The 18,877-nt window shown below is 41.0% G+C and overlaps 2 pseudogenes; one reads left to right on the top strand and one right to left on the bottom strand.

Annotated features, from left to right (window-relative positions):
• Positions 1 to 1,629: 1,629 nt before the first annotated feature.
• Positions 1,630 to 7,526, bottom strand: LOC133754774 (protein SET-like; annotated as a pseudogene).
• Positions 7,527 to 15,962: 8,436 nt separating this feature from the next.
• LOC133754773 (remodeling and spacing factor 1-like) lies at positions 15,963 to 18,306 on the top strand (annotated as a pseudogene).
• Positions 18,307 to 18,877: the final 571 nt, after the last annotated feature.

Below are 18,877 nucleotides of genomic sequence, written 5' to 3'. Positions count from 1 at the left end.
TAATTTTCTATGTAATTTCCAATTTAACACCAAGTTTGTTTGTTTTTTTTCATTTTCAATTATCTTTATATACAGGAGATCGATTCAGTATATACTAAGTAAAGATTTCATCAGCTTGCACCCACACAGAAACACAAAGTGTAAAAATACTGTTTCAGTACTAGCTATAGCATTACTTCACATTGGACAACCCATTAAGGACAGATCCCACATGGGACGCAAGTACACAGTGACTCTTGATGTTGATTTAACAATTTAACACTCTTGTTTATGGCGTCAGTAATCTCCCTAGGTTCTATTCATGAGTTGCCGAGGCTATGGAAGCCTTTAGCATTCGCCAACTTCAATCTTATTCCGACAGGGTCATAGTCAAAGTGGAAGTTCTCTCCTCCCTTCAGAGAAAGGTACCTCCTTCTTTGATGGTCCCAGAAAGAACATATTTTAACACTATCAATCCAATATATGAGAAACCCACAGACAGCACAATTTTAAATGGAGGAAAAGCTGGAAGCATTTACACTAAGATCTGGAACCAGACAAGGATGCCCACTTTCACCATTACTATTCAATATAGTACTGGAAGTTTTAGCCAGAGCTATTAAGCAAGAAATGTAAAGAGATACAAATGGGAAAGGAGGAAGTCAAATAATCCATATTTGCATGATTCTATTTATAGAACAATCCAAAGACTCAATTAAGAGTCTACTGGAATGCATAAGAGAGCCCACTAAAGTTGCAGGTTATAAAATCACACAAAAATCAATAGTCTTTGTATGAAAATAATTCAAAGCTGAGAAAGAAATTGTAGGATCAGTCCCATTCACAATTAGCTAAACAATTTTAAATACCTTGGAATAGAAAGCAGCAGAAGATGGCCCAAGCCCTTAGGCCCTTGCACCCATGTGGGAGACCCTGGAGAAACTCCAGGCTCCTGGCTTTGGCCTTGCCCAGCCTCAGACACTGTGATCACAATTAAAATACCAAGGACATTCTTCTCAGATCAAGAAAATGACCCTAAAATTCATATGGAAACACAAGAGACCTTGAAGAGATAAATCAATCTTAACTAAAAGAAACCTACAGACATCTCAATAGTAGATTTCAAGACATTCTAGAGAGCAGTTATAATCAAAACAGCCTAGTACTGGCACAAAGTAGACCAATGAAGCAGAACAGAAACACCAGAAATATGTACACATATTGGTAAATGCTAACTCTCTGTGTTTACATAGAGATACAATCTAGAGTGAAATTTTAAAAAAGCTAGAATTCTATACACTGCTCTATAGGAGCCCAGTACCCTCTGGCTTCCAGCAGAGTGATGGAGGCAGAAGGTTTTCTTTTTTTTTTTTCCACAGAGTATGGTGATGTTGATGCTGTATAGTTTTTGTTCAGACAAAAAAAAATAAAAATAAAAATGAATTTGGAAGAGAACAATGTAGAGATTCTATACCCATTGTATTCTGCTTAAGATATTTTCCCATAGTAAGGTGAGAAACATGCTGTAGAGAAAAGAGACATCAAAACAGGAGGCTCAGAACAAAAGAGATCAAAATAAAAATAACAAGATGGCAACTTGCTCCCAGGAACTGGAGGGAAAAAAAAAGCTGGACTCATTGGTGTCTTCTATTAGCCATCTTTTCCTTCATCCTACTCTCTTTCTTCCCCTTCATCATCATCTTTATCTTCTTCACCTTCATCCTCATTCCTTTCTTCATCAATGTCTTTGAACTCTTCTTCTTCATCTTCTTCCTCTTCCCCTTCCCTGTCATCCATATCAGGAACCAAGTAGTATTGTAATGGATTCAGCCAAATAGCATCTTTGATGACCTCTCCTAAGTCCTGTGCACCTGCAACAGAGTGGTCAGGAAACAAGCTAAAGAAGCACTCTGGTTCCTCATATTCCCTCTTCCTGTGGGCTTTGTTCTGCCTTTGACTTAAATGTTTCATCACCTCCTCTCAATGTTTCCATTTGATTTCAGTGGACTTTAAAGATGGATCACTACTCTCATTTAGATGGCATTCTTTGGAGAGAACTTAATTTTTGAAGTAAGGATTTTCATCAAAATAAAAATCTATTCTCGAACTGATTTAATACCTTCAAATTCTGTCACTTCAACTCTTTTCAGGTTAGGCAGCACCTCTTCATTCTCCTCCTCAAGCAGTGCAGATACTTTGGATGGTTGCCAAGTTGCTACCCCCAAATTTGTGATTTTGGTGATCAGTTCTGGCCTCTTCTAAAAAATAAATTGTGAGGAATTTGTTTTATATCTGTTCTACTTTCAAAATCTCCTTACTGGCTTGTTCATTAAGTCTATTTCATTTTGCACATCATCAACTGCTTCTTGTTGCTCTTTTTCTCAGATCTGGTTGGCCCCCTGTGGTTGGGGTTGAGTTCCTTTTTACTGACTTTGGCCACTGACCCTGACCTGGTGCTGCTCTGCAGTGGTGGGGGAGCGAGGAGCCCAAAAGAAGGGAAGGAGAGGGAGTGGGCAGGTGGCTCCTCCTCATGTCCCCTACACTGCTAGCTAGGCTCTGCCCTGGTGGCTTGAAGAGGGTGGGGCTGGGGTGTCTCTCAGATGGGGTCAGGTTTCTGCTTGAAGAGAGGAGGCTGTAGTGGATAGATTACTGGGCTCCCTCATTGCACTCTGTGTGCCTGCTTGCTCACCCTGAGCTGCCACCTTATTGTGTTCTGCACTCCTGCTGGAGCCTCCTGGAGCTGCCAGCTTCTCAGGGTTAGGGTCAGCTGGTCCCAAGCTTTAAATTTAGGTCTTTGAACTATCTTGAGTTGATTTTTGATTATGGTGAGAGGTATGGATCTAACTTCATTTTTCTATGTATATACATCCACTTTTGCTAGCACAATTTATTGAAGAGGTTATTCTTTCTCCAACATATGGTCTGGGCACTTTAGTCAAAATTCAGTTGACTGTATGTAAGTGGATTAATTTTTGGGCTCTCCATTCTGTGTCATTGCTCTATGTGTCAGTTTTTATGCCAGTACCATGCTGTTCTAACTTCTATATCTTTATAGTATTCTTTAAAGCCAGGTATTGTGATGCCTTCTGTGTGAATTTGTTTTTCTCCACTGTGGATTTCTTTGGCTATTCTGGGTCTGTTGTGATTCCCTAAATTTTATTATTTTTTTCTATTTCTATAAAGAATGTCATTGGTATAACTCTGAAGTTAGTTCCTTTATAAGTGTTTTGTAGAACTCAGTAGGAAAGCCATCAGGTCCTTGACATTTCCTTGAAGTGAGAATTCTAATTACTGCTTCAATCACATCACTTGTTATTAGTCTGCTTAGGTTTTCTTGAATTAAACTTGGTAGATTTTATGTATCTAAGACTTTGTCCATTTCTCTTATTTACATTTTGTGACCAAATTTATTTTTGTTTAAATTTCATTTAATTTGGTTTACTGTAATTTATGCAAGTGCCTGCCAAGTAAACTAGGTATTATGCAATCAACACACATTTTCTCAAATCTGCCCAGTAGTACGAAAAGATTGATACATGTGCCAAGCTGTCATTTCCATGTATGCTGAAGCTCTGAAAGATTCTACAGATGCCAATGAGAGTCAAGTTTATGAAAAGGAGGGGACTAGACTATTTCACAAAATTAGCAGTAGTCTCTACCACACCAAACATGGCAGGCAATGAGTATGTGCTGACAAAACTTATCTTACAACAGTGCCCAGAGAGTAACCTGGGTCTTCCTCCTGAGTACAAAGAGGACATAAAATGAAATCTTCTTGGATGAGGACAACAATGTCTCATTATGAAGCAGTCATCATAAACATCCTTGTCTCATTCATGGCCATCACTCCAGTGGGGACACAAGCCATGTAGCAAAACAAGGGACAAGGAAGAAAAGACTGTCAGTGAGCAGATTCCTAACGGGATCTGATTGCAGGGTTTGCATGCCTTAGGAGGAATGGAAGGTTAAAGAAGACATTTTCTGGCCTGAAGGTGTCAACATCATCATTCTACTGCAGATGCTAGAACTGATAGGAGAAAAAAGCTGACAAAAACTACCTAAATATTGTGCCTTCTTTAAAATAAAATGTGGCATTTTCCTTTTTTTTTTTTTTTTTGAAGAGAAAGGTTTATTATCTGGTGGGGGAAACCTGACAGGCTGAGGGGAGAGGGCGAGAGTGTAAGAGAAAGAGAGAGTAAGGGAGAATAAGAAAGAGAGCATGTGTTTTGGAACAGGTCCTGTTAAACCTTTGCCAGGGGGGTGGGCAGGGAAATAGGAGCAGTGAATCCCATTAGGGTGGGAGTGCAGCTGACACTTGTGGTTGGGGCATCTGGTCATCTGGCTTCTAGCAATGCCAGCTGGGGCTAGAGCCTAAGATGGCATCTGAGGCATAGATTGCACCACAGATAAGACTGTGCCATTTTAATAACATTCCCCCTTTTGCTTTTTATAAAGCACATGTTGTATGGATTACATCAGCCCCAAATTCCAGGAGTGGTAGAGGGATGATGATCTGTCTTTAGAGCTACTTCCTGCTGACATGGGGCAACGAGTTACTCTCTCTGGCATAGGGATATGTCTCAAGACTCTGTCTCCTGAGTGGGGAGACCAATGTATCCCTGTAGTAGCATTTGGTTGACTGCCTGGTTGGTGAAGACCTTGGTTTGTTCCATTATCACCTCCTGTAAACACTTAAACAGACATGGTAGCATAAAAGACAGGGTGAGAATAGCAACCAATGATCCTAAGAGTGGCATTAACCAAGTAATGAGAGGATTTCACAGAGGAGAGGAAATGGGGGATGGGGGTCTCTGGACCCTATTGAAGACTGTTTGATGGATGTAGTTTTACCTGGCCTGATTGGTTAACATAATAACAACATTGTTTAAGGTCAGTCTATTCTGTAGTACCACACCTGTTAGGTGATACATTTTTTGAGACCTCAGATGGTGTCAGCTGAGGTCTCAATGGACCTAGTCTCTGGCCCCTGGACAGAGACTCCTAACCCTGGGTTGGCAGGCCCTGTGCTGTGGCTTACACTATATTAAAGTTCCCCCTTGAAGTGGATTCCAACACATTCTATCCTTGAGATGTGAGAACCTTGAGCATTTGCAGCTTCCAAGCCACAACTCCAGAAAATAGACATTTCATGAACAAAACCTGCAGAAGTGTTCTACTTCCAGTTTTTCTACATGGCCTACAATGCTATTAATACTAATTTTTTATCAAAAAATTTCTTTGTGATGCAGGAAACTGCAAATTGTCTAGTGCTTATTATAAATCACAAACTATCATCTCCAGTTTTGCTAGGTTTGGTGTAGAAAACACTTGAAATTTAAAATACAAAATTACAATAAAAAACGGTAAATTTTTTAAAGATTCTTTTATTTATTCAAAAGTCAGAGTTACACAGAGAAAGGAGAGGCAGAGAGAAAGAGAGAGGTCTTCCATCTGCTGGTTTACTCCCCAATTGGCAGCAAAGGCCAGAGCTGCGCTGATCCAAAGCCAAGAACCAGGAGCTCTTCCTGGTCTCCCACGTGAATGCAGGGGCCCAACGACTTGGGCCATATTCTACTGCTGCTTTCCCAGGCCATAGCAGAGAGCTGGATCAGAAGTGGAGCAGCTGGGACTTGGACCAGCACCCATATAGATGCCAGCACAGTAGGCAGCAGCTTTACCCACTACACCACAGTGCCAGCCCCCAAATTGGTAAAATTTTAAAAATTATTTTCCTCTTAGGGAAAACAAATAAAACAATGACCTGCAATTTATTTATTTCTTAATAGACATTGTCAAGAGGCCAGTGCTACATCATAGTGGGTAAAGCCACTGCCTGTAGTGCCAGCATCCCATATGAGTGCCAGTTTGAGTCCCAGCTGCTCCACTTCTGATCCAGCTCTCTATTATTAAGTCCTTGGGCATTTCACTCATGTGGGAGACCTGGAAGAAACTCCTGGCTCCTGGCTTTGGATCAGTGCAGCTCTGGCCATTGCAGCCATTTGTGAAATGAACCAGAAGATGGAAGACCTCTCTCTCTATAACTCTTCTCTCTCTTTCTCTCTCTCTCCCTCTCTCTGCCTCCCTGAACTCTGCTTTTCAAATAGATAAATCTTTAAAAATTAAAAAAAGACATTGTCAAATTTGGCTGTAAGATAATGACCATTTGGAAATAAATAGTGGTGGGGCCAGCACTGTGGCATAGTAGGTAAAGGCACTGCCTGTGGTGTCATTATCCCATATGAGCTCTGATTGAAGTCCCAGCTGCTCTACTTCTGATCTAGCTCTCTGCTATGGCCTGGAAGAGCAGTAGAGAATGGCCCAAGTCCTTGGGCCCCTACACCCACATGGGAGACCCAGAAGAAACTCCTGGCTTCTGGCTTTGGATGGGCAAAGCTCTCGCCATTGCAGCTAATTGAGGAGTGAACCAACAGATGGAAGACCTCTCTCTTTCTCTGCCTCTGCCTCTCTATAGCTCTAGCTTTCAAATAAATAAATCTTTTTAAAAGAAGAAATAGTCATAAATATATTCAGAGTTTATAGTCTAGACTCACTGGGATATCAAAAAATTACAAAGATATTTTCCTGTGGGAGTTGCTTATCAGATTAAAATAAAAATTTATGAGATACCAATTTAAAAGAACGTAAAAATAAGAAAAATCTATGTTGGTCCACAACTTGACCGTTATGGAGCACAACAGCTAGGAATACATTGCAGTCAATTAGTCCACTATTGATACTACTCTGATAATTATTATTAAAATCTGTTCCATATATATTCAATTTTTTTTCTTACATTCTTGCTGAAGATATATACAGTACTTTGGAGACATTGGACCAATCCATTCAATATGCCTGCTTGAAAATATACACAAAAGTGGGCCTATGGGTCTGTAGCTCTATACGCATTTTATATGCAATTGCATACACACAGAGACACACACACACACACACAGTTGAAAACCTGTGCATGTATGTACATAGTCACCAGTGCATGTATTATAGATGTTGACACTGCAAAACTAGTCAGATTCTTCACTCATCTGAATGCTCTTTTTCCACTCATTTGACCTTAATTGTGTAGTTTGATTTTGTCTTGTACCCTACAGAGCACTAATCTAGATACCAGCAGTTGACAGACCTCAGATGGAAACTTTCTTGTGCACTATTTCTAATGCTTCCTGAGCATATTCTGTCATTCTCCTAATGTCTTCTATTGTCAGCTCAATCTTCTTGTCAATTTAACAAAAAAGTTAAAAAGTTGGCAATGAAAATTCATAACTATCATTTTTCTTGCTTCTGAATGAAGTTTTTTACTTTTCTTTGTAGCCTTCACCACTTGAACTTGATCATCACCAGCTTACAGGAACACATATGAGGACAGTTACGCTTGTTTGCCAGATGCCTCCTCCAGCTGGGCCCCAAAGGACCTCACAGGAACTTTTAAAATCCTTGATTGACTGGAATAATTCTGGATCTTCATTATCTTTGTAGTCTACTGGTTCAACTTGACATCGATCTGCAATGCCTATGTGGACAATTTCAGCCATTTCATCTCTCCTCTTTGGTTCTATTTCTGAATCTCATCAGTGGGAGAGGAGTCAATGTTCATCAATGTGATTTCTAAAACTAAGAGGTAGAGGGAGGCCTAGGAGTGATTCTCTGGGCTATTTTTCTTTGAGCACAGGATGGGGAAGAGGCAGATTGTTGTTCTTTCCAGCCTTGCTTTTCTTCAGGTGAAATAACACTGACAACAATATCAACAGTAATAGCAGCAGCTCCTGTGAGTCCTGTTGAGTGCATACCATGTACCTAGGGTCCTAACAGGCTCTACCCTTTTTTTTTCCCCTAAAACAGTTTTTATTTTGCCTGTTCATATTTCTCATTTAAAGAAATTAAATAGACAAATTGGTAAACCCACATCTTTTTTTCCCCTGACAGAATTCTTAGTCTGTCCTCAAACCATTCCAATAACCATAATAATTGCCAAAACAAAAAATTACAACAAATTATAAAAGAAAGAAAAATGTTAACTGGCTTTTACTCATAATTCTAGAACCAACAACCCTCAGAACTGCAATGGAGCCAATAAATTTCTGGCGATGATGCAATGGGTTACAGCTGAGTGTTTTGCCCTATTTGAATCTGATTACCTGAAACTGACTGATGCTCAGCTGCTGTGATTTGCTAATAGGCAGACACTTTCTAAACATATGCTCACAAGGTAGGCTTTCAGTTGGGCTGGGTGTCAAGCCAGGTTGCAGTTTGCCACATAAAAACTTACATAAAAGCAACTTCAGGTTTAAACTTAATTGAACACTGTGAATGTGGAGAGAATTATTTCACTTTATAATGCTTCCTCCATATTTGGAGCAGTTTTATTTACTTTCCCCAACCTACCCTTGTTCTATTGTCTGTTTTTTTACAACCTGAATTTCTATAATTTTGACAGTTACTCTAAAATATTCAGAATGCTTACATAGCACCAGAGAAATTTGATGAGTAACTCTCAACCTGTGCCAGCTTTAAGAATGTGGGACTGTGAAAAGACAGTTCTGCAAAGATAACTGTTAAGGGATTGCAAGTTACTATGCAACATGTATGCATACTATTATGGGCTGTTAGCATGTTAGGAAGTCTCAGGAAGCTTGCTGTTAAGCAAAGGGAGAGAGGCACTCTGTTGTCCTCCATTTTAGAGGGAAACAAACAACTGGCCCAGAAGTAGTTTCAGCTGTGCCTTCCCTCAGTCTCTCAATCCTCTCTATTCAACACCCTGTGCTCCATGTATTGAAGACTTGGTCAATTTCTAGTTATCAAATCCAGTGCTTGGGCTTTGTTCAATGACAAGCAACCTTAATTGGGTTTCATAAAACATATATTGCCCATGAATACACAATCTTAGTCATCTGTCCATACTGTTGTCCATACTCTGACCTTGAGAGTATCTGACCCAGAAGCAGATGTCAACATTCCAGAAGGTCATTGTATTATAATTATATCTAATGCAGTCCAAAGAATACACTTCTGTGTAACAAACTGCTGTCCAAAAATCTGCACGACTTAGAAAACAAGACTCACATACTTACATTTTTATATGTGACTATGTGCATGTATATTGAGGCCCCTAATACAAAAATGAGTAAGACACAAAAAGCATTTAATAAAAGAAATACAAATCATTGAAAACCTCAACCTTCTTCAGTTCAAAGAACTGCATATTAAAACACTGAAGATGAACATTTGACATAGCAGTTAAGTTGCCATATGGGTGCTGATTCATGTCCAGGCTGTTCCTCTTCCAATCCAGCTCTTTACTTATAGTCTGGGGAAGAAATAGAAGATGGGCCAAGTTCTTGGGCCCCTGCACTCATGTAGGAGACTCAGAAGAAGTGCATGGCTCCTGGCTTTGTATTGGCTTTGCTCTGACTATTGCACCATTTGGGGAGTGAACCAGTAAATACAAGACCTTTATTTGTCTCTCCCTCTCTGTTTGTAGCTCTTCCTCTCAAATAAATAAATAAATAAATCTGAAAAAAATGTTATATTAGTATAGTTGTTATGATCTGGGATTACTTTAAATTTACTGTATATGTGTGCAATGGTCATTTTTTTTTACAGGCAGAGTGAACAGTGAGAGAGAGAGACAGAGAGAAAGGTCTTCCTTTGCCATTGGTTCACCCTCCAATGGCCGCCCAGCCGGCATGCTGCGGCCGGCGCACCGGGCTGATCCAAAGGCAGGAGCCAGGTGCTTCTCCTGGTCTCCCATGGGGTGCAGGGCCCAAGCACTTGGGCCATCCTCCACTGCACTCCTGGGCCATAGCAGAGAGCTGGCCTGGAAGAGGGGCAACTGAGATAGAATCTGGCACCCCGACCGGGACTAGAACCCGGTGTGCCGGCACGCAATGGTCATTTTTCCATTCAATTATTATTTATAGCTGTTGTCTATATTCCCACTAATAAGACCTTTTTTGCTTTTACTTGTTAAATTTCTTATTATGTGAATAGCAAACATTTTACTGTGATGTTAATTTTTCTAAAAGAATTTATTTATTTATTTGAGATGTAGAGTTACAGACAATGAGAGGAAGAGACAAAGAGAAAGGTCTTCCTTCCATTGGTTTACTCCTCAAATGGCTGCAATGGCTGGAGCTGTGCTGATCTGAAACCAGGAGCCAGAAGCTTCTTCCAGGTCTCCCACATGGGTGCAGGGGCCCAAGCACTTCAGCCATGTTCTACTGCTTTCCCAGGCCATAGCAGAAAGCTGGACTGGAAGAGGAGCAGCTGGGACTAGAACCGGTGCCCACATGGGATGCCAGTGTCACAGCCCCTGCTGCACCATGATGCTGACCCTGTAATGTAAATTTAAAATGTTATTTCACAAACAAAAAAAAATAAGAAGGAAGGAGAGTGGATAGTAGGGGGGGAGGAGGGAGTGAGAAAGGAAGGGAATAGTATTACAATAGAATTGTATCTACAATGCACATTGAGTGTGTTAAAAACAAATTAAAGATTAAAATTAGAAAAAAAGTTAAAGAAAAAACTTATAAGAGCCGGTGCTGTGGCACAGTAGGTTAATCCTCCACTTGCGGAGCTGGCATCCCATATGGGCACCAGTTTTAGCCCCAGATGCTCCTCTTCTGATCCAGCTCTCTGCTGTGGCCTGGGAAGGCAGTGGGAGATGGTTCAAACACTTGGATCCCTGCAACTGTGTGGGAGACTGGGAAGAAGTGCCTGGCTCCTAGTTTCAGATCAGCTCAGCTCCAGCCATTGTGGCCATCTGGTGTTAAATTGGAAATGGCATAGAAAATTAATTAATTTTAAAAAATATATATTATGTAGGATCTCTGTCTTTAATGTGCTGTACACCCTTATTTAATGCTATAACTAGTACTCCAACAGTATTTTTTTTCTTTTCTTTTCACTTTGTGTTGCTATATGGGGGCAAACTGTTGAAATCGTTACCTAATATATACTAAACTGATCTTTTGTATACAAAGAGAATTGAAAATGAATCATGATGTGATAGGAAGGGGAAAGGGAGCGGGAGGGGGGAGGGTTGTGGGTGGGAGGAAAGTTTTGGGAGGGGGAAGCCATTGTAACCCATAAGCTATACTTTGGAAATTTATGTTCATTAAATAAAAGTTTAATAATAAAAAAAAAATGGTGCTTGTTAACAATAGCAGTCCCTGTGTCTCCTTTAGCGCCATCCGTAAAGACAGTGGGGGCTCCCAGAATTGGATTTTTTCTTACTTTAACAACTCCTTTGATGGGAACCTGGGCATAGAAATTTACTAAAGGATGTCAGGGATAATGATTGTCTATCGTAATTTGCAAGACAAGGGCTAGATAAGCCCATTGCCAACATTCCCTTATAAAAGCTTCTATAGCTTCATGAACAAGAGGCACTACACAGTGGGTAGGGAATTTGCCTGCAATTTTAACAGTTCTTTTGACTGCTATAAGTAGCAGATCAGCTACCGTAGTTCCTTGCGTGTATAGCACACGGGGAGCCTGTGAGTGCAGGTAAACAAACAACAGAAGTCCGCCTTATCAAATAATTGCAAAGGGATATAGTGTTTCCATAAACACTAAAATTTCTAAAGGTTCCTGGGTATTGCATCTATTCATGTGTATAATTTTAATTTGGTTTTTAATTTTATTTAAAGCCATGCGGGCATCTGCAGTCAAGCTTTGAGGGGAATTCAATTGAGCATCTCCCTCTAATATACGAAAAAGAGGCATCATGTCTTCAGTGGTCAATTTACAGTAAGGGCGGAGCCAATTGAGATTACCGCAAAGTTTTTGAAAATCATTGAGAGTATGTAATCCATCCATTGAGATTGCAAAATCTAATGGAGTTACTGTCTCCGGTGTGACCCGTAGTCCTAAATACTGAACTATGTCACCCTTTTGGACTTTTTTCAGGGCAACCTGTAACCCGGCTTTCTCCAGGAGCATCAACAAGAGGTCATAAGCAGCATAAAGGTGATTTTCATTGGGTGTAGTAATTAATAGATTATTCATGTAGTGATAAATTTGTATCCCGGAGCACTTTTGTCAAACAGGTTCTATAGCCCAATTAACATATAATTGACAGATAGTAGGACTATTAGTCATTTCCTGAGGCAGTACCTTCCATTTATACCTCTTGTTAGGGCCTTTATGATTAATGGACGGGACTGTGAAGGCGAATCTCTGTGTGTCCTGCTTATGCAAGGGTATGCTAAAAAAAAACAATCTTTTAAATTAAGGACTATTAATGGCCAATTTTTTTGAATCATAGTAGGAACTGGGAGTCCTGGCTGCAAAGCCCCCATAGGCTGCATCTGCTGATTGATAGCCCTTAAATTATGTAATAAACGGTATTTTTTGGATTTTTTTCTTGATAACAAAAATGGGTGTGTTTTAAGGAGAAGTAGATGGCTGTAAGTGACCCGCCTGTAATTGCTGAGACACTATTTTGTGGATGGCAGCCAGTTTTTCCTGGGTTAGGGGCCACTGTGGTATTCATTTTGGTTTGTTATCAAGCCAAGTTAATGGCACTGGCTGCAACTTAGTGACCCCTATGAAAAACCCAATCCTGTCTGTCTTTGTTCCCTTGGGGTTGAATGGAGTCCCATATGCCCTTTCCCTCCAGACCTAATCCACCTCCAGTATATTTTATTTTTCGCATTATGCACCATTCTGGGGAAGCTTCCAGTTGACAATTATTAGTTAATGTAAGTCCCAATTGTTCCAAAACATCTCTTCCCCATAAAGAGATGGGAAGAGTACAAACATATGGTTGTACACTGTCTTTATTTTCTTCCTGATCTTTCCACTGAAGAACCTGGGCACTTGGAGATGGGGCTGTAGCTGTTCCTAATTCTACTAAGGTGTTATCTCCTGGTTGTAATGGCCAGGATGGTGGCCAATTATTTTTAGCTATAATGTTTACATCGGCCCCTGTGTCTAACAAACCTTGGAAAGATTTTTCCTTGATTATCAGAGTCCATAGGGGCCGATCTGTTAGGGACATGGACAAGGCTGCGAATTTAATTTTTTGAGACCTATGGTCAATCTGGGCTTTTAATAACATTAAAATTTGTGCTATTGGCTCCTGAGGTTTAATTTGAGCAATTCCTTTTGTAGATTGCAAAAGCACCTTTATTCTTTCTGTAGGAAAATGCACAACCCCTGTAATTACCATGAGACCTTTTAAAGCATTTGTTGCTTTTCCTACAATAATTTTGAGCCCTTCCCTAGGGAGCATACCGTTTTTGGCATCTAGCTCAATAGCTTGCACCCCCATTTGAGGTGTTAAAATTGAATGCTCGGTGGCTCATAACTCTGTACAGAACATGCTTGAGCCTTTTGAGACTGAGGCACCCACTGATTGTTGTAGCCCCGGGGTGCGGGGGCTCACACTTCATTTTTTGACCTTAATGAACCTTGTGGGTTTCAGTATTCCTGTGCAGTAGCAGGAGCCAAAGGATTTCCTGATCTATCAGATGTGGAATGGCACTCTCTGGCCCAGTGGTTGCCTTTGCCGCAACGGGGGCAAAGTCCAGGCTTCTTTTGGTTGCCTCCCCCTGTTTGCTCTCTAGCAGTGCCCTTTGATCTGTAGTTCCTTTTTAAATGTCCCTCTTTTCCACATTTAAAACATTTTGTTCTTTCCACGTCTCTCCTGAACTGTTGTGCCATAGCAACTGCTGCGTGTGCTCTTGATGCTATATCATCCATAATGTTTTTACATATTTTTAAAAAGGTGGGGATATTTTTATGCTGCCAGGGCCTAAGAGCCTCCCTGCATGTCTTATTGGCCTGTTCATATGCTAGTCTCCTCACAAGTGGCATTGTTTCTTCTACCGTTTCAAAAATGTTTCCTGCTGTTTCCATAAGTCTATTAACAAAATTAGCATACGGTTCGGTAGAACCTTGCACTATTTTAGTTAAACTATGCCATATCTCTCCCTTTCTCGGAACCATCCTCCAAACTCTTCTGGCTAATTCTCTTACTTGTAATAATACTGCTATTGGCATACAAGCTTGATTGTCCGGATCCTTAAAATTGACTTCCCCATTTAACATGTCTTTATTTCAATGTGGGTTTCCTATCCTATGATTTTGCTTAGCTTGCTCCCGGGCTGTCTGTAAGCAGCAGACCAGAGAAGGAAGTCACCTCCTCCCAATATGGCCTTTGCTAGGTTCCTCCAATCATTAGTTATTAGTCCCTGTTGACCTATGTTTTTCAGCACTGCTTGTGTAAAATTAGCATGTGGGCCATACAGTTGCACGGACTGCTGTAATTCCTTTAAGAGCTTATGATCCAGGGGGGGTCCATCCCCGGTTTCCCTGTTGATCCTGTAGGACAGGGAATACATGACTTGGTATTTGATATTTCTCCCAGGCGGGCCTCTGATAGTCTCGAACACTGGGTCTAGTCTCTTGTCTCACTCAGTTTGATCCACTACATCTCCTCCTCCTCATCTTCCCAGTCCTCATCTTTGCCTCGCGTCTGTACCAAGAACGGTTCTTTTTGTGTCAGTGAAGATTTTGGCAATGTTAATGGCCGATATCTGGGTGGTTCATCCTCAATAGTTAAGTTAGCTAATCTCGTTAAGCTAGGATATATTTTTGGAATCTCTTTAGGGGCAGAAGAACCTTCTCCCTTTATTTCTGCCCCTTTTTCCTCTTTGATATTTTCCATGGGATCATTTTCTGCTGGCTGTCTATCTCCCCTTCCTGCTTCAGAGCCCTTGGCGTTAGTTTGGCTGCCTCTCCAGGATTCTTCTTGTACTTTTTCTAAAAGTTCACTCCCTTCATCAAGTAATAGAGCTATTCTATTGGTAGGGTCTTGTAGAGCCTGTTCCATTAGCTGCCAAAGTCTCAAGACCTCTACCGACTCACCAGCTGCACGGAGCTGTCGGCCTACTTGCCGCCATTAAGGCAGCTCTAAATCACCATACTCCACAAACTAGGAAGATGTTCTGGCTACAGCTCTCGTAAAAGCACAAACTCGCCGGCACACCGGGTTCTAGTCCCGGTCGGGGCACCGATCCTGTCCCGGTTGCCCCTCTTCCAGGCCAGCTCTCTGCTGTGGCCAGGGAGTGCAGTGGAGGATGGCCCAAGTGCTTGGGTCCTGCACCCCATGGGAGACCAGGATAAGCACCTGGCTCCTGCCACCGGATCAGCGCCGTGCGCCAGCCGCAGCGCGCTACCGCAGCGGCCATTGGAGGGTGAACCAACGGCAAAAGGAAGACCTTTCCCTCTGTCTCTCTCTCACTGTCCACTCTGCCTGTCAAAAAAATAAAAAATAAAAAAATAAAAAAGCACAAACTGCAGCTGCCTTTTCCGGAGTTTCTGTGGTCTTTAAAAGACGACTCAATAACAGCCGTAAATGAGTAGTGGATGGCGTGTTGCCCATTTCTTACCCCTATTTTTTATTATTATTATTATTTTTGTTTTGTTTTGTTTTGTTTTTTGTTTTTTCCCTAGCATCTGCTGTTTCTCCCCGGTACTAACCAGCTTTTACTCCCAGCAACTGCTGTTTCTCCCCGGTACTAACCGGCTTTTACTCCCAGCGATCCGAGTCACCGCACCAGTTGTCGCTCCCCCGCATGCAGAAGAACAACCAGGAACGCTGTTGATTCCCCTTCAGTAGGGCTGTATTACAAAGAATAAGAACAGCATATAGAAAAGTAAAAGAGAAAAGGAAAAAAAAGTCCCAGCCAGTCCTTTGTTTGGCATATATATTCTGCTCAACCAATCAGTTCTTAGATCACGCGGGTGCCGTCCAATCATCCTCCTGTCCACGCTGCTTCTCTGTGTCGCATGCATTGCTTGGTATTTTCTCATCATGTCCTTGGTATGTTCTTCACTGCCTGTTATTGTACAAGTTCTTATCATTGCTGCCAGACTCCCTGAACTGCACATGGTCAGGTCGACCTGCATGTACACTGTCCAGAGGGCTGTGGGAGAGGGCCCAGCCTCCCATAGAGGAGGATGCTGATACTATGGGTTTCCAACCAATTGGGTGAGACAAAGTTAGCCTCATGTACTGGTACCAGTTGGATCAGGATTGCAATGTCAGAATGTACATAGAGGAACAAGATGATCAAGAAGGTTTTTCATGGAAATGCATTGTCAGAAATCGAAATGAATTGGCTGAGACCCTTGCACTCCTGAAATCACAGATTGATCCTGTATTGCTGAAAAACTCTTCCCAGGGGAGTCCCAGCCTAGAGGATGAAGTGACCCAAAAGGAGGAAGAAACACCTAAACAAGAGGAACAGAAGGATAATGAAAATATGAAAGGCAAAGAGCAGCCAGTAGATTCAGAAAACCATTCTGCTGCCCATGTTGTAGAGGACCATTGTGAAAATAGAAAAGGAAGAGGAAAAGGAACTTGTGAACCCACTAGCCATAGTCAAGGTGGAAAAAATCTTTGCCAGAAGTTAAGGGAAAAAATTATCAAGGAAGAAAGTGATTATTTCAAGGAAAACGTCAAACCCATCGAAGTGGAAGTAAAGGAATGTAGAGCAGATCCTAGGATCCCAAAGGTAATGTGGAGAGGCTTGTGGTGTAAGAGCCAGAGAGATTGGACTTCATTGGTAGCATTAAGTCTTCTCAAGACATCATGGAGAAATCTACTGAAGAAAAAGAAAAAGTTAAAAATGACCAACTGGCCAAGATACCACTAAAAAAAAAAAGAGAGAGAGAGAGAGAAATTAAACTGAGTGATTATTTCAACAGTCCAGTGAAAGGACCTTTGTGTAAATCTGTTACTCCAACAAAGGAGTTTTTGAAAGATGAAATCAAATAGGAGGAGGAGATTTCTAAAAGTGTTTGTACAATCACCACTCTGATCCATGAAGGGAAGCAAATGGCAAGTGGAGAAGTTAGTGATGACAAGGTAACTCCAAATTTTAAGACTGAGCCAATCGAGACAAAGTTTTATGAAACAAAAGAAGATACATACGGTAGCCCCTGTAAGGAAAGAAATGTCATCATGGAGGAAAATGGAGCAGAAGCCTTGAACTCTGTCATAACAAGTATGAAAACAGGTGAGCATGAGAAAGAAGTGGTCCCTGCAGGGAAAGAGACTGGTCGGTCAGTGTCAGCCCCAGAGACCCAGACTCAAAAAGGGCAGATAGGAGAACCTGATCTTGCAGAAATGGAAACCGAGTCTTCTGAGATGGCAAAGGATCTCCCCTTAAAAGTTGCTTTTTTTACCACTGACTCCTACACCATGAAAGTTGAAGACCGATCTCCCAAAGGTAAGAAGGATAAACGTCTACCAGTCCTAGAATGTCTTGAAAAGTCATAGAAGTCCAAAAAGATTCTTTATGATAAGGATCTGCAAAGGTCGAGTCTAATAGCAGAAGAAGTTCCAAGGAGTTCTCGCAAATCAGAAAAGAGAAGTTTTCTTGGGACAGCTGAAATTTCTCAATCACCTACATTGACTTCCCACTGTGAAAAACTGAACTCAGAAAATGAAGTGGTTGAAAATAAGAGTAAAATTCACGTTGGTCACTCCCTGGAAAAAACAGATCCAGATATCCTGAAAGAGGACTCTGAGTCCATGAAGGTAGAAATGGATAATCCCAACAATACTCAGACCTCTGGCATAGAGGAGCCTTCTGAAACAAAGCGTTCTATGCGAAAAAGCAAATTTAAATATAAGTTGATTCCTGAAGAAGAAACTGCCACCACTGAAAATACAGAGATAATCTCTGAAAGGCAAAACGAGGGCATCAAATTAACAATTAGGATATCAAGTCAGAAGAAGACAGATTCTCCTCCCAAAATTCTAGAACTAGGACACAAGACAGAAAAATAAGAAGAGAAAGCAAATATGGGTTGTATATTAAGGAGGTCTCCAAGAATATCTAGGCCCACAGCAAAAGTGGCTGAGATCAGAGACCAGAAAGCTGATAAAAAAGGGGGGAGGGGAGAAGATAAAGTAGAAAAGGATTCAGCAGTTCACAAAATACAGACAAAAAAGAAAATTTGAAAAAACTGGAGAAAGATACAAATTCTAAAATAAGCAAGGTAAAACCCAAAGACAAAGTTATATGGACTGGTTCTTGAACATGCGGCAGCAGTGATGAAAGTGAAGGGTCTGATAGTGAAAAATCATCACGGCTTCAGAAGAGGAAGCAGAAAAGGAAAGTGAAGAAGCTGTCCTGGCAGATGATGACAAACCATGCAAAAAAAAAAAAATGTGGCCTTCCCAACTGTCTTGAACTCGTGTATGCCAGTGTGAATCAGCAGTGTCCAGATTACGTGTGTAGGGATTGCCTGGAGCAGCCCACCCCTTTGCCATTGGATCAGGACTTGAATTTTTGAATGCTGCAGTGCGTGTATGCTACAAAGTCACCTTTATTTATGCTTGTAAAGTAATAACCCAGTTTTAGGGAGACCAAGGATCAGGGTTCTGCTTTCATTCTACCTGATTTAGCTATGGATGTCTTCTCTGCTAGCAATGATACACCACTCTCAGTCAAGAAGTAACCAAGTAGGGTTTTACAATTTTCTAAAATGAGCAGTTCTTACAAATTTTTTAAAAGAATACTTTCAGAAGAATAGTACTGGATTTCTATGGAGCTTTGGTACTTAGGAAGTAAACTCTTCAAAAGTGGCCTGGTTAAGAAGAACCAATTTTTAATCCATATTACATGCAGTTCATAAGTGAGGCTATTGAAGAAACACTGTTGTTACACCCAATTCCAAACAACTGTGCTCTTTCAATAAAACTGCATATGAAGGCAAATTCTTTTTAGTTGAGTAGAAATGTAAAGAAAGTTCCTTCTATGTGAGTAGAATATACTGAAAAATGCTGTGAGATCATATAGTTTTGAAGATGTGGTTCTCTACTTTTTTCCTAGAAAGTTATGGGATATGTTGGGAAAAGTGTGGG

This window comes from Lepus europaeus, unplaced genomic scaffold, assembly GCF_033115175.1.
Source record: "Lepus europaeus isolate LE1 unplaced genomic scaffold, mLepTim1.pri SCAFFOLD_29, whole genome shotgun sequence".
NCBI classification, from domain to species: Eukaryota; Metazoa; Chordata; class Mammalia; order Lagomorpha; family Leporidae; genus Lepus; species Lepus europaeus.
Note: the sequence above shows the minus strand (reverse complement) of the source record. Positions and strands in the feature narration are given on the sequence as shown.